Genomic DNA, 12,837 nt, shown 5'->3' with positions numbered 1-12,837 from the left:
CCCATGGGCCTGTGGGTTCCCAAGCTGCAGGTGGAATACTCACCCATGAATACACTCGTGTAAAGATATCTGCTGCTTTAGCCCATTTCCAACCGGACATCTCTTGGAGGCGGGGAAATGAAGGTGAGACTGTTGGGACCATCAGACGTCCAGGCACTACACGACAACAGGTTTGAATCTCTATCAGTCTCATAAATCTCTGGTCAGGGAGAGCCTGCTGGACCACTGTCTGCACAATGTGAGGCAAGCCTCTCCCACTTCCGCTTGTCACCCGTCTAGGTGAGCTGTTGCCAGTCACAGGCACCATGCTCTCCCAAACTGAGAGGAGTGATGCTACAGCTGCCAGATGTCCACTCTGTCAGAAGAGGACAGGGGGAGGGGAGGACAGAGAAGTAGAGAGATCTCAGGAGAGGAAAAGAGAAAGGAAAGGACCAACAGAGAAAGGAAAAATGGTGAGAAAGGGCAAAGCTGAGCAAAGTGTTGCCTAAATGAGGGTACTGAGGTCCCTACGGGCCAGGAAGGCAGACTTACCAAATGTGGTGACACTGAAACATGAGGTTCAGGTGGCCACTTGTCACCCACGGGGAAACTGCATTCGGTGCTCCTGGAAGTGTCCAGATCCTCTCCCTGGAAGGGGACAATTGCCCCAAGTTGGGCACCACAAAGTATGTTACAGACCAGGGTCCTTGGCTTTCCTCAATTAATAGAAATTGACTAGAAGAGAGACAAGAAATCCAGACCAGGCTTTACTAGGGCCTCTGCTGCAGTAGAAGGGAGTAAGAACAAACAACAGGTTCTGTTGCTCACTATCTCCCCAATAGGGGAAGGACAAACTTGTTCCTTATATGGAGTGAAGGTAGAGGTGTGTCCAGGGGTGGGCCAGAAGGGTGACTTTGGTGTTTTGCCCATCCCTTAGGTGGAGTTGAGTGCAGGGGACATGTGCAGTACCCTGCTTTTGCACCCAACCCCTAGCATTTGCTCTAGGCCCCTCCAAACTGGCAATTGGTATTTTGATCTCTTTGTATCTTTTGGGTCCAAAATTTGCCCCAACTGCAGGTGCACACAGTTATTTTTAGTCCCATGTAGTTTCTTTGTGTTTTGTTGCTCAAGGAGAGGTATGTCCAGGTGCAAGTATTGCAGCTCTGCAGCAAAGGGTCCCAGGTCCCAGGCCTGTCTCACTACTACTGCTTCTACCACTAGGACTAGAAATTGGCAGAAGCAAGGTTGAACTCAGGTCTCCTGACCAAGTCCAGTGCTCTTGGCTCCCTCTGCTTCTTTGCAGCACACAGTTTAGTACATAGTGAACATCTAACAATGAAATTTTTGATTCCACTCTTCTTGGCTCCTTCTGCATCCTTTCTTAGGGTCCTGGGTCCAAGGGATAGAGCAGGGGATTTTAGTAAGCAGAGGACAGGACTGGTTGCCCCCTGAGCAGACATAGATGTGTGCAGCATTGGAAGTCTGGAGTTGGAAGCCGCTTTTGACACCATCTCCTCCAAGCCAATGCATAAATAATTTCTACAGCACCTATTACAGAAGCTTACCCAGTTTCTTCCTGTGTGTACCTTTCCCTTAAAAGGTTGCTGATCCCAACACTGTTCGGCTGCGATGGGAAAACAGTTTTCGTCCTGCTGCCTCTTGGCATTTTTGCCCCTGGCCCTCATTCTGCCTGCTTAAAAGACACATATCCTAGCATGAACCCAGACCCTGCCAGCTCAGACCATCCTCTTCCTCTCTTGTTATAGCTGGAAAATGTGGCAGCAAAGCAATCATTCAAAGTTCCATCCTTACCATTTTTCACTTTGTTCTTTTTGGCCTTGGTTTTGTACATTGGCTTTGAAACTATCACCCCAGAGCTAATGCTGGTGGTGATGAGTAACTAAGAACACTCTACTTTTGCAATACATGGCAAATTCCAAAAATGGGAAGATTTTGGATGTTGTTAGATGCAAGTGGCTTCTTGGGTATATATTGTAAATATCTTTTTTTTTCTCCTTTCAAACTTTGAGCATCTCTATCAGCAAGTCAGAATCTCAAATAACCATGAGCTCCAAATTCCTAACTCTAGAGGTCTAAGTGTCATGGCAGTCTGAAAATGTGTTGGGAAAGGATTTCCAGACACAGAGTATTGCAGAAAGGAGTGAGTTTATTAAGAACCTGTGTTGAATAGTAGTGGTGAGTGTGGGCACCCTTGTCTTATTCCTGACTTTAGGGGAAATGCTTTCAATTTTTCACCATTAAGGATAATGTTTGCTGTGGGTTTATCATATATGACTTTTATTATGGTGAGGTATGTTCCTTCTATTTCTGTTTTCTGGAGGGTTTTTTATCATAAATGGATGTTGAATTTTGTGAAAGGATTTCTCTGCACCTATTGAGATAATCATATGGTTTTTATCTTTCAATTTGTTAATATGGTATCACACTGATTAATTTGTGAATGTTGAAGAATCCTTGCATTCCTGGGATAAAGCCCACTTGGTCATGATGTATGATCTTTTTAATATGTTGTTGGATTCTGTTTGCTATAATTTTGTTGAGGTTTTTTCATCTATGTTCATCAGTGATATTGGCCTATAGTTTTCTTTTTTGTGGCATCTCTGTCTGGTTTTGGTATTACGGTGATGGTGGCCTCATAGAATGAGTTTGGAAGTTTACCTTCCTCTGCAATTTTCTGGAAGAGTTTGAGTAGGATAGGTGTTAGCTCTTCTCTAAATTTTTGGTAGAATTCAGCTGTGAAGCCGTCTGGTCCTGGGCTTTTGTTTGCTGGAAGTTTTGACTACAGTTTTGAAGTTGACTACAGTTTTGATTTCCGTGCCTGTGATGGGTCTGTTGAGATTTTCTATTTCTTCCTGGTTCAGTTTTGGAAATTTATACTTTTCTAAGAATTTGTCCATTTCATCCAAGTTGTCCATTTTATTGGCATATAGCTGCTGGTGGTAGTCTCTTATGATCCTTTGTATTTCTGTGTTGTCTGTTGTGATTTCTCCATTTTCATTTCTAATTTTGTTGATTTGATTCTTCTCCCTTTGTTTCTTGCTGTGTCTGGCTAGTGGTTTGTCAATTTTATTTATCTTCTCAAAGAAATAGATTTTAGCTTTGTTGATTTTTGCTATGGTCTCTTTAGTTTCTTTTGCATTTATTTCTGCCCTAATTTTTAAGATTTCTTTCCTTCTACTAACCCTGGGGTTCTTCATTTCTTCCTTCTCTAGTTGCTTTAGGTGTAGAGTTAGGTTATTTATTTGATTTTTCTCTTGTTTCCTGAGGTAAGCTTGTATTGCTATGAACCTTCCCCTTAGCACTGCTTTTACTGAATCCCATAGGTGTTGAGTTGCCGTGTTTTCATTTTCATTCATTTCTATGCATATTTTGATTTCTTTTTTTATTTCTTCTATGATTTGCTGGTTATTCAGAAGTGTGTTGTTTAGCCTCCATATGTTTGTATGTTTAATAGTTTTTTTTTCCCTGTAGTTGACATCTAATCTTACTGCATTGTGATCAGAAAAGATGCTTGAAATGATTTCAATTTTTTTGAATTTACCAAGGCTAGATTTATGGCCCAGTGTGCAATCTATCCTGGAGAATGTTCCATGTGCACTTGAGAAAAAGGTGAAATTGATTGTTTTGGGGTGAAATGTCCTATCGATATCAATTTGGTCTAACTGGTCCATTGTATCATTTAAAGTTGGTATTTCCTTGCTAATTTGCAGTTTGATTGATCTATCCATAGGTGTGAGTGGGGTATTAAAGTCTCCCACTATTATTGTGTTACTGTTAACTTCCCCTTTCATACTTGTTAGCATTTGCCTTACATATTGTGGTACTCCTATGTTGGGTGCATATATAGTTATAATTGTTATATCTTCTTCTTGGATTGATCCTTTGATCATTATGTAGTGTCCTTCTTTGTCTCTTATCATGGCCTTTATTTCAAAGTCTATTTTATCTGATATGAGTATTGCTACTCCTGCTTGCTTCTGGTGTCCATTTGCATGTAATATCTTTTTCCAGCCCTTCACTTTCAATCTGTCTGTGTTCCTTGGTTTGAGGTGGCTCTCTTGTAGACAGCATATATAAGGGTCTTGTTTTTGTATCCATCCAGTCAGTCTTTGTCTTTTGGTTGGGGCATTCAACCCATTTACATTTAAGGTAATTATTGGTAAGTACGATCACATTGCCATTTACTTTGCTGTTTTGGGTTCGAGTTTATAAACCTGTTCTGTGTTTCCTGTCTAGAGAAGATCCTTTAGCATTTGTTGAAGAGATGAATTCTCTCAGCTTTTGCCTCTATCTTTTCCTCTTTTGGATTCTCTTGATACCTGGACTTCTAAATACAATCCATTGTGTACCACTCAACAGCTCTGAAGTTAAAATAACCACCTGCCATTTCGCTCAACAATGTACTAATCTCTGTAAGATGCCAGTCTACAAGGTTGGCATTGCATTCAACCTTATTGCAAGTTCACTGTGGCATTCCCAGATTGGATCATCTTCTCCTCTGTGAGCATTTCTGTAGCTTTGGCCATGCTATCTGTTAGGGCATGTTCTGGCACCCAAACTGAGATCCTGGAGGGCTTGGGGTTCAACCTCACAGATACTCCAGTGATAGGGATGCATCTTTCAGCAACTGATCTGGTCACTGAATTTTCTGAAATAGGAGCTGGAATTGCCAGTAATCAATGGTAAATTTATTGGATTACTTCAAAACATGTCCAAATCCTACCTCTCCAATTCTGCATCCAAGAAAGTCAAACAGAGATGCAATTTAAAAAGAAGGTGCTGGACCTTATCAACAATACTCAAACCTCAAACTTGGTGAATTAAGCATGTTTTAATGATATGACTCTAAGATGTCAATTTCAAATTCAGTGTTCAGGTAATTTGAAGGTAGAGGAAGAAGCTCATGGTGTCTTCTCACTTGGCACTAACAGGTATCCTCATAACCCTCATAACACAGTGACCTCCTCTGCTGAACATAGCTGTACATGTTGCTTGCTCTCCCATGGATGTGTGTGGGGGTGGTTGGTGGTTTTCATACAACTCTTTAGTTGAACCCAGGAAAGCTCAAGGGAGAAGGAAGTTTCAAAGAGGTGGGTAACAGTGGCATGAATATCCTGCTCACATCTGGATAAATCCTCACAGATCCCAAAAGATTTGGTGAACACACTCTCTGCATTCTTCAGCTTATGACATAAATATTTTTATCATATTGTATAACTCAGCTCTAGCTGCCATAACAAAATACCATTGACTGGGTGTCTTAAACAACACAACTTTATCTCTCACAGTTCTAAAGGCTTCAAGATCAAGATACAGTTAATTCAGTTTCTAGTGAGGGTTTTCTTCCTGGCTTGCAGATGTGGCTTTCTGGCTTCTCTCTATGTCCTCATATGTTCTTTCTTCAAGTGCACGCATGTGGAGAGAGATATTTCTCTCTTCCTCTTCTTATAAGGTTACTGATCCTACTGAATTAGGATACCACCCTTATGCCTTAGGGCTTCCCAGGTGGTGCTAGTTATAAAGAATCCACCTGCCAGAGCAGGAGATGCAAGAGACCCAGGTTCAAGCTCTAGGTCAGAAAGATCTCCTGGAGTAACAAATGGCCTTAGCACACATACCATGCAGAAAGGTTTTAATTTTGATGTAGTCCAATTAATTTTGTTATTATCATTGCTGGTGCTTTTGATGTCAAGCTGGCTCTCCCACAGAGGAGTGGGTTCACAAAGCTCTTTGGATGAACCCAGGAGATTTCAAGGCAGTGGAGACTTTAAGAGAAGTGGGTGTTGTGGCAGATATTGGTGAAAAAGGAACAAAAGCTATAATCTATCCTTGAAGTCAGTTTTCTGTGCCTATCTGACATGACTCCCTTTTACTTTACCATGCAATTTGATAGATCCTTATTGTTGTTGATTGTGGAGAAAAGCACCAGGAAACTTTCTAGGGAAATTTGTGGACCCAATGGAAGTGTAGTTGGGAAAGAGGTTGTTGGCTAATTGCATGTGCTTATTGCAATGCGAAATAAATAGTACAATATGATGCAATCAACATGAGCTTGGATATGGCTTCCTTTATGCAAAGGTGGAGATTGGATCCTAGCCAAACTGCCTTGGGTGTGGAAGAGGCCGTTCCTGTGACCAAATATTCAGGTAGTCAACAAGTGTCTCATTACCCAAAGCATAGGAAGGCCCCATATTATTTCTGTTTGTCAGAAAATCCTCCAGTTAGGCAGCTCCAAGGAAACTGGGCAAATGTTCCTTCTCTGACCTCTGCAGAAGTAAAAATGCAGATCATGTTCTCATACCCCAGTATGTCATTAACAAGATCAATGAAAAATCAATAAAATAATTCAACCAATCAGTAAGAATACAATGGCTTATACATGAACTTCTCAATCTCCTTCTGACCATCCTATTAGAATGCTTCCTTGTGTATTTGCCACATCTGTCATTGGTGGGATTTAAAAAGATGTTTCCACTACAGGATTGAGTCACAGACAGAGAGCCACTGCTAAGAATGTGGTTTTTGTGACCTAACAAGCATGGGACAAAAGAACAAGAGAGACAAGGTGAACACCCCTATATAAACCCCCTTCCCCTCCTTAAGTTCCCCTATTGCTAATTTATAAACTGGGAGTGGAGAAGGAAAGTTATTCATTCACATCATATCTCATATCTTCTTTCTGCATCTCAATCAGACTCCTTTTCAAATGCTGCACCCCTGCTCCATTTGCTCAGTGATGAATGTCCTACTTAATTTGTCTTTTGTCTCCACTCTCACCAAAATTTGATACCTTCCCATCACTAGATCATTCCACAACTTCCCCTTGCCTGTCTTGCCATCCTACCCTTACTCACCATACCAGACTTCGTCTGAGACAATGCATATTCAAAGTTCCAGTATTAGAATTCAGTACACAGGAATAATACGGTGACTGTTAATGATGTACTGTCTGAAATTCTAGCCTTATGATGAAACCCTTTAGAGAAAGAGAAATAACAACAAATGTGTAAATGCTGTTGCAGATGTTATGCTTTCCATTTGAAATAAATATATACTGTTTAGAAAAATATGTAGTCCCTAAGCATTTCTAGAATTTTTTTCTCATCAGTGCCATTTGCATGTAGGTTTGCTAACTCCTGGTATAGTTCACATTTTGGTTTTATGGATAAGAAATTGGAAACCCAAAGAGGAAAAGTGACTTATGGCATAGAAAATTCATTGATAACATAGAATTTGGTTGTACAGGAATTACATTACAATCCTGATTCGGCTATTAACAGTGTTCTGTGACCTTGGACAAGGTACTCTAAACTTGCACATCTTATTTTTCTCATCTGTAAAATGGGAACATTAATAACATTCCTGTAATCAGACTTTTGTGAACATCTAATGCTGCAAAGGATATAATTTGCTTATTGCTGACCCTGACGCCTGATAACAGCCCTTATAAATATTGTTTTACTATTGTTGGTTGACATCACACAGTGGGCCAGTATCAGATCCAGGGTTGTAGGGTGAGTTCCCTGACTTGCAGACTTTTGTTTTCTAGCACAGACTCTACATCCAGAGGCCAGTAAGAACAGAAGTTGTTTTGGGAGAATTTTCAGTATCTCAAGAGGAAAGTCAGAGGGAGACAATGTCCCTTAAATAATTTATGCATCTTGTTAGAGGCTAAACCTCATTCAAGCCATTCATTCATTCCTGTGGTCAAATCATAAAGGACCATTATTCACCTTGTAAATCTCGTTCATCCTAGCAAACTAGGAATAGAAAATAACTTCCTTAGCTTCATAAGGGTTAATTTATAAAATATCTCTACTAATATCTCAATAGTGAAAGTTTACAGCAGAATTTCTACTAAATTGGGGGAAAAGACAAGTATTTTCTCTATCATTGTTTCTATTAACCATTATACTGGAGGTCTTAGTCAATGCAGCTAGATAGGAAAAAAAATAAACACTATAAAAGATGTTGTGGAAAGGAGAAAACAAATCTGTTTACACAGAAAAACCAAGAAAAATCTATGGATAAACTTGTAGAACAAAGGGGAAGAGGATAGAAAGAGTTGTGGTATATATAAAATGGATAAGCAACAAGAATATAGTATATAGCACAGGAATTTATACCCATTATCCTGTAGTAACCTGTAATGGAGTATAATCTGCAAAAAATATACAGTCACTTTGCTGTACACCTGAAACTAATATAATATTGTAAATCAGCTATACTTCAGTTTTTCTAAAAACAGTAGTGGTGTGGATTGCATGGAATTCATCAACTCCGTTTTCCTCTCTCCATTGTAATAGCCACATGGCTTTCCTGATATATTACATTTATTAGCCTTTCTTATAGTTAAGGGTGCCCATGAGACTAAGTTCTCATCAACAAAATATGAGTGAAAGTGATGTGTGACATTTACTGGTCAGGATATAACAACAGTTGAGTCCCTCCATTCTCTTTCTGCCTCCTTTGAGCTAGATAATGGACTTACATCATGGATCCAGCTTTGAGTGCCAAGTAAGTGAAGAATTCTTTGCAGTCTGGTGAAAACTACACATTTCTTTTCAGAATAAACTTTTAAATGCCAAAAAGTTATTTAGGATTACAAAGGGCACCGATAATGTTGAAATATAACTATAAAAATACTACAATGACAAATTAGTGATATAGTGTGGGTTGGTCTCATCCTGTCAATAGAAGTCCTATCAGCTGCTGCTGCTGCTAAGTCGCTTCAGTCGTGTCTGACTCTGCGACCTCATAGACAGCAGCCCACCAGGCTCACCTGTCCCTGGGATTCTCCAGGCAGGAACACTGGACTGGGTTGCCGTTTCCTTCTCCAATGCATGAAAGTGAAAAGTGAAAGTGAAGTCGCTCAGTCATGTCTGACTTTAGCGACCCCATGGACTGCAGCCTACCAGGCTCCTCCATCCATGGGATTTTCCAGGCAAGAGTACTGGGTAGGGGTGTCATTGCCTTCTCTGGTCCTATCAGCTAGGAATGCCTAAAGCACTCGCCCACTGGTACTACCTGTGATGAGACCCCCATGGACATTTCCCCAACCAGAGCCAATTTGTAGCTGGACTGGCCCTTGTGGTTCTTATTATGACTGTAACATGTACCTCAGCAACAACCATCAGGAAACTTTGAAAAAACAAAGTTAATTACTCACAGGTCCTAGAGGGTATACAGCACACTTGAGGGCCACATAGCAAGGTCATGGAGAGAGAGAAACAGAGAGACATAGAGACAGAGACAGAGACAAAGAGAAATGAACTTGAGGTTTGCATTTATTAGGGTCCAAGGGCAGGGTGGCTAAGTTCACTCTTTATGGGTGTATTTAAAACATAAGAGGTGATTTGGGCACAGGAAGGGAAAAATGGAGTCACTCACCTGGTCAGTTTTCTGGTTTACCCAGAGCTTTCTAAAAGAACTTAATAGGTATCATGGGTGGGGGTGGTCTGGGTACTTATCTAGTTGTGTAGCTAGTAGCTGTCATGCGGCTGGCAATGTGTTTATTTGAAATGGATGTCTTTGAACTGGATGCCTTGGCAATCAAAAGCTTAATGTCAGGTACTTACACTGCATAGAGTAACATGTGCTTTTTTTTTTTTTTTAGTAACATGTGCTTTTATATCAACAATGTCTTTCAGCAAATATAACAAATACACTACTTCCAAAGTAACAGGAAGTATAAATGGTATTTTGAAATCTCTACAACAACTATAATATGTCTTGAGGTTATGTATGATTCTGTAATATGTATTGTGATTTTTGTGATAAAAATTATAGGTACGGCTACCACTACTGTGGTTCTTAGCCCATATTAATAAACTAAGAAAATGCTAAATCTCAGCTTGAGGTTGTTGAAGTAAAAAATAAAAATTTTTAGTTTTCAAATTTATAGATTCTTTGAATTTTACCCTTGGGTATTCTTGAAGGGTCAATGGGCTGCATGTTAAAAACTCTGCAATCTGCTTTGGCAGAGAAATGAGACCAAAGTAGCTTCATATCTAAATGCTTGCATGGAGTAGAGCTTCCATTGACCTAAAATGTTTATCTCAAATGTTTAGGTGAATAGAAATAAACTTCTATCTTCTTTAAGAGTCTTATTTATTGTTGGGTTTATTATCTATACCTATCTATCTGTCTCTATCTATCTTACGTGTTATTTACTTTATTTAATCTTCTTCTATTGATGGATGCTTAGTTTGCTTCCAAGTATTGTCTATTGTAAATAATGCTGCAGTGAATATGGGGTGCATATATCTTTTTAAGTGAATGTTTTCATGTCTTTGGATAGATAACCAGAAGTTGAATTGCTGGATCATATGGTAGTTCTGGGCTTCCCTGGTGGCTCAGTTGGTAAAGAATCCGCCTGCAAGGCAGGAGACCTGGGTTCGATCTCTGGGTTGGGATGATCCCCTGGAGGAGGGCATGGCACCCCATTACAGTGTTCTTGCCTGGAGAATCCTCATGGACAGAGGAGCCTGGCAGGCTACAGTCCATGGGGTCGTATAGATTCCGACATGACTGAGAGACTAAGCACACAGCATATAAACCATAGACTCTGCCTCTCTCCCCATCAGGTTCCGAGTCTTCCTGCAAAACCACCCATGATCTCAGTAGAGTTTTTCCAGCACATATGTGGGCAGAGTCACGTCATCACTCATCCACACAGACTTGCTCCGTGTCACTCTCCCTGTTACTTTCCCATCTCAGCTCCTCACCTCTCTCCTTCCCACTTTGTCCTAACAACACTAAATTTTTTCTCTATACTGGCAGAGCAGACACTCTTGTGTTCTGTTGCTGGTTAACACTCGGGTTGCTAAGGTTGGGATCAGAAGTCAGGCCACAAGATGTAAAAACCAGGGCAAAAGAAGAGATGAGAGCTCTCAACGGCTCTTAAACATTAGAATACCTGATGTGAGGTTGGAGTCTTTTGTTGGTCAGGGAGAAGCTCCCAGTTTGTGAGTTCCCTCCTGACTGTAGGTCACCAGGCCTGGGGTGGGATTTATGGCAACATCATCTCAGCCTCTCTTATCCACTTTGATGTGGCCCTTTCTCCTTTGCTGATGTGAAGGAGTTGCTCAGTTTTTCAGTCTTTTTCAGAAGAGATTGTTCTATATATATGTTATCAAGCAAGGGCTCCTATGCTGTTTTTGTGCTCAGGATGTGGAAAGCCAAACTCTGACAGCAAGTATTTGCAACAAAGTAAGCATTTTTATTTTTTGCAGGGAGTGGGAGACAAGTCTCAGGTCCACTCCAGCTTGGCCTTTAAGGTTTTTGGTTTTAAAGGCAAAGAACAATGAAGCTGGGTTTAACCATTGTCAGTGACAGTGCTGTGACATTTCTTTTTTAAAATTTATTTCTGTTCAATTGGAGAATAATTGCTTTACAATATTGTGTTGCTTTTTGTCATACATCAACATGAATCAGCAATATGTCTCGTCTCTCTTGAACCTCCCTCCCACTCCTAATCCCATCCCACCCCTATAGGTTGGCACAGAGCACAGGTTTTGATATCAGACACTTGAAGCAGTAAGCGGCAGCTTGCAGCTAGCAGCAGCAAGCGGTAGCTGAAAGCAAGGTCTTAGTCTCCCAGATTGGGAGTCCTAACCACTGGACCACAGGAGCCAGCAGTTAGGGCTAAGGTCCCTAGGTCTTTTGTCTGCCTAGTCAAGAATGAATTCAGGTGAAGAGGCAGAAGGTAAAGAGTAAAGTAAAAAGTTGATAGAAAAGAAGAGTACAGGCTGAAAGGCACAAAGGTAAGCTCAGAGTCACGCCTTTGGGAAGTTTAAATCATTTACAAAGGGGACAGTTTCCCAGGTCTTTGTCTTCCCTCAGGCCAAACATCTTGTTTTGTCCCCCCCATCCCCATTAATTTGTTTCAGGACCCTCCCCTGGGTTGTGTTTGCACACTTTAGAAAAGATGGATCTCGAAGGCTTCTGGGAGGAGCAAGACTCATTAAGGCCGGAAATTATCCTCTGACTTTTCACTCCAAGGAGTCTTTCTGAGCCCTTATCCTTGACTCAGACAAGGTTTTTGCCTCTCTTTGTCTTTGTCATGATTATTCCCTTGAGGTGTTTACAAGAGACAAAGACTGGCTATTCACCCAGTTTCTGTTGTTACTTCCATTTCGGGGAGCAAATGGGGGCTGGTTGTAAATTCCTCACCTGGAACCCATCTATCTCTTGCCTCAAGAAATTCAAAGAGGAGACTGGCTGATTGTGAATTTCTGAACCGGAGCCCACCTATCTCTTATTCAGGAAATGCAAACAGAAGGGTGATTGATTGTAAACGTCCAACCTGCCCGTCTATCTTCTATCTCAGTTTGAGCTCCCTGCATACAGCAAATTCCCACTGGCTATCTATTTTACATATAGTAATGTATATATTTCCATGCTACTCTCTAAACTCTTATTGGTAGTTTCAGGAGTCAGGATGTCTTTGCAGCGATCTTTACAATTCTCTGGCCAAGTGGTCCATTGCTCAGGAGCCTGATAGCTTATCTTCCCCTGGAGAAACAACTTGACTTTCTATGTTAATGATGACGTCTACAACAGCAATTTTAGTCCTTTGACTCTGGTTGATTAGTCTTAGTTAGCATTAGGATTGAAGTCAGAGGGGGACAAGAAAGGGAATAAAGTTTTGGATAGAGAGATTAATCATAAACTGGGCAGAAGTCAGTTTTAGGGGGATTCGGTTTCATGTAGCTGTAGATTTGGTGTGTCTCTTGAAGAAGGTGAGTTTAGGACCTTCCTACATTTCCATCTGGAACCACCTCCTTACGTGGTGTTTTTGATTTGCATTTCTCTGTTGAGGGCATAGTAGATGGG

This window comes from Dama dama, chromosome X (genome assembly GCF_033118175.1).
Source record: "Dama dama isolate Ldn47 chromosome X, ASM3311817v1, whole genome shotgun sequence".
Classification (NCBI taxonomy): Eukaryota; Metazoa; Chordata; class Mammalia; order Artiodactyla; family Cervidae; genus Dama; species Dama dama.
This window is presented reverse-complemented; position numbering follows the sequence as displayed.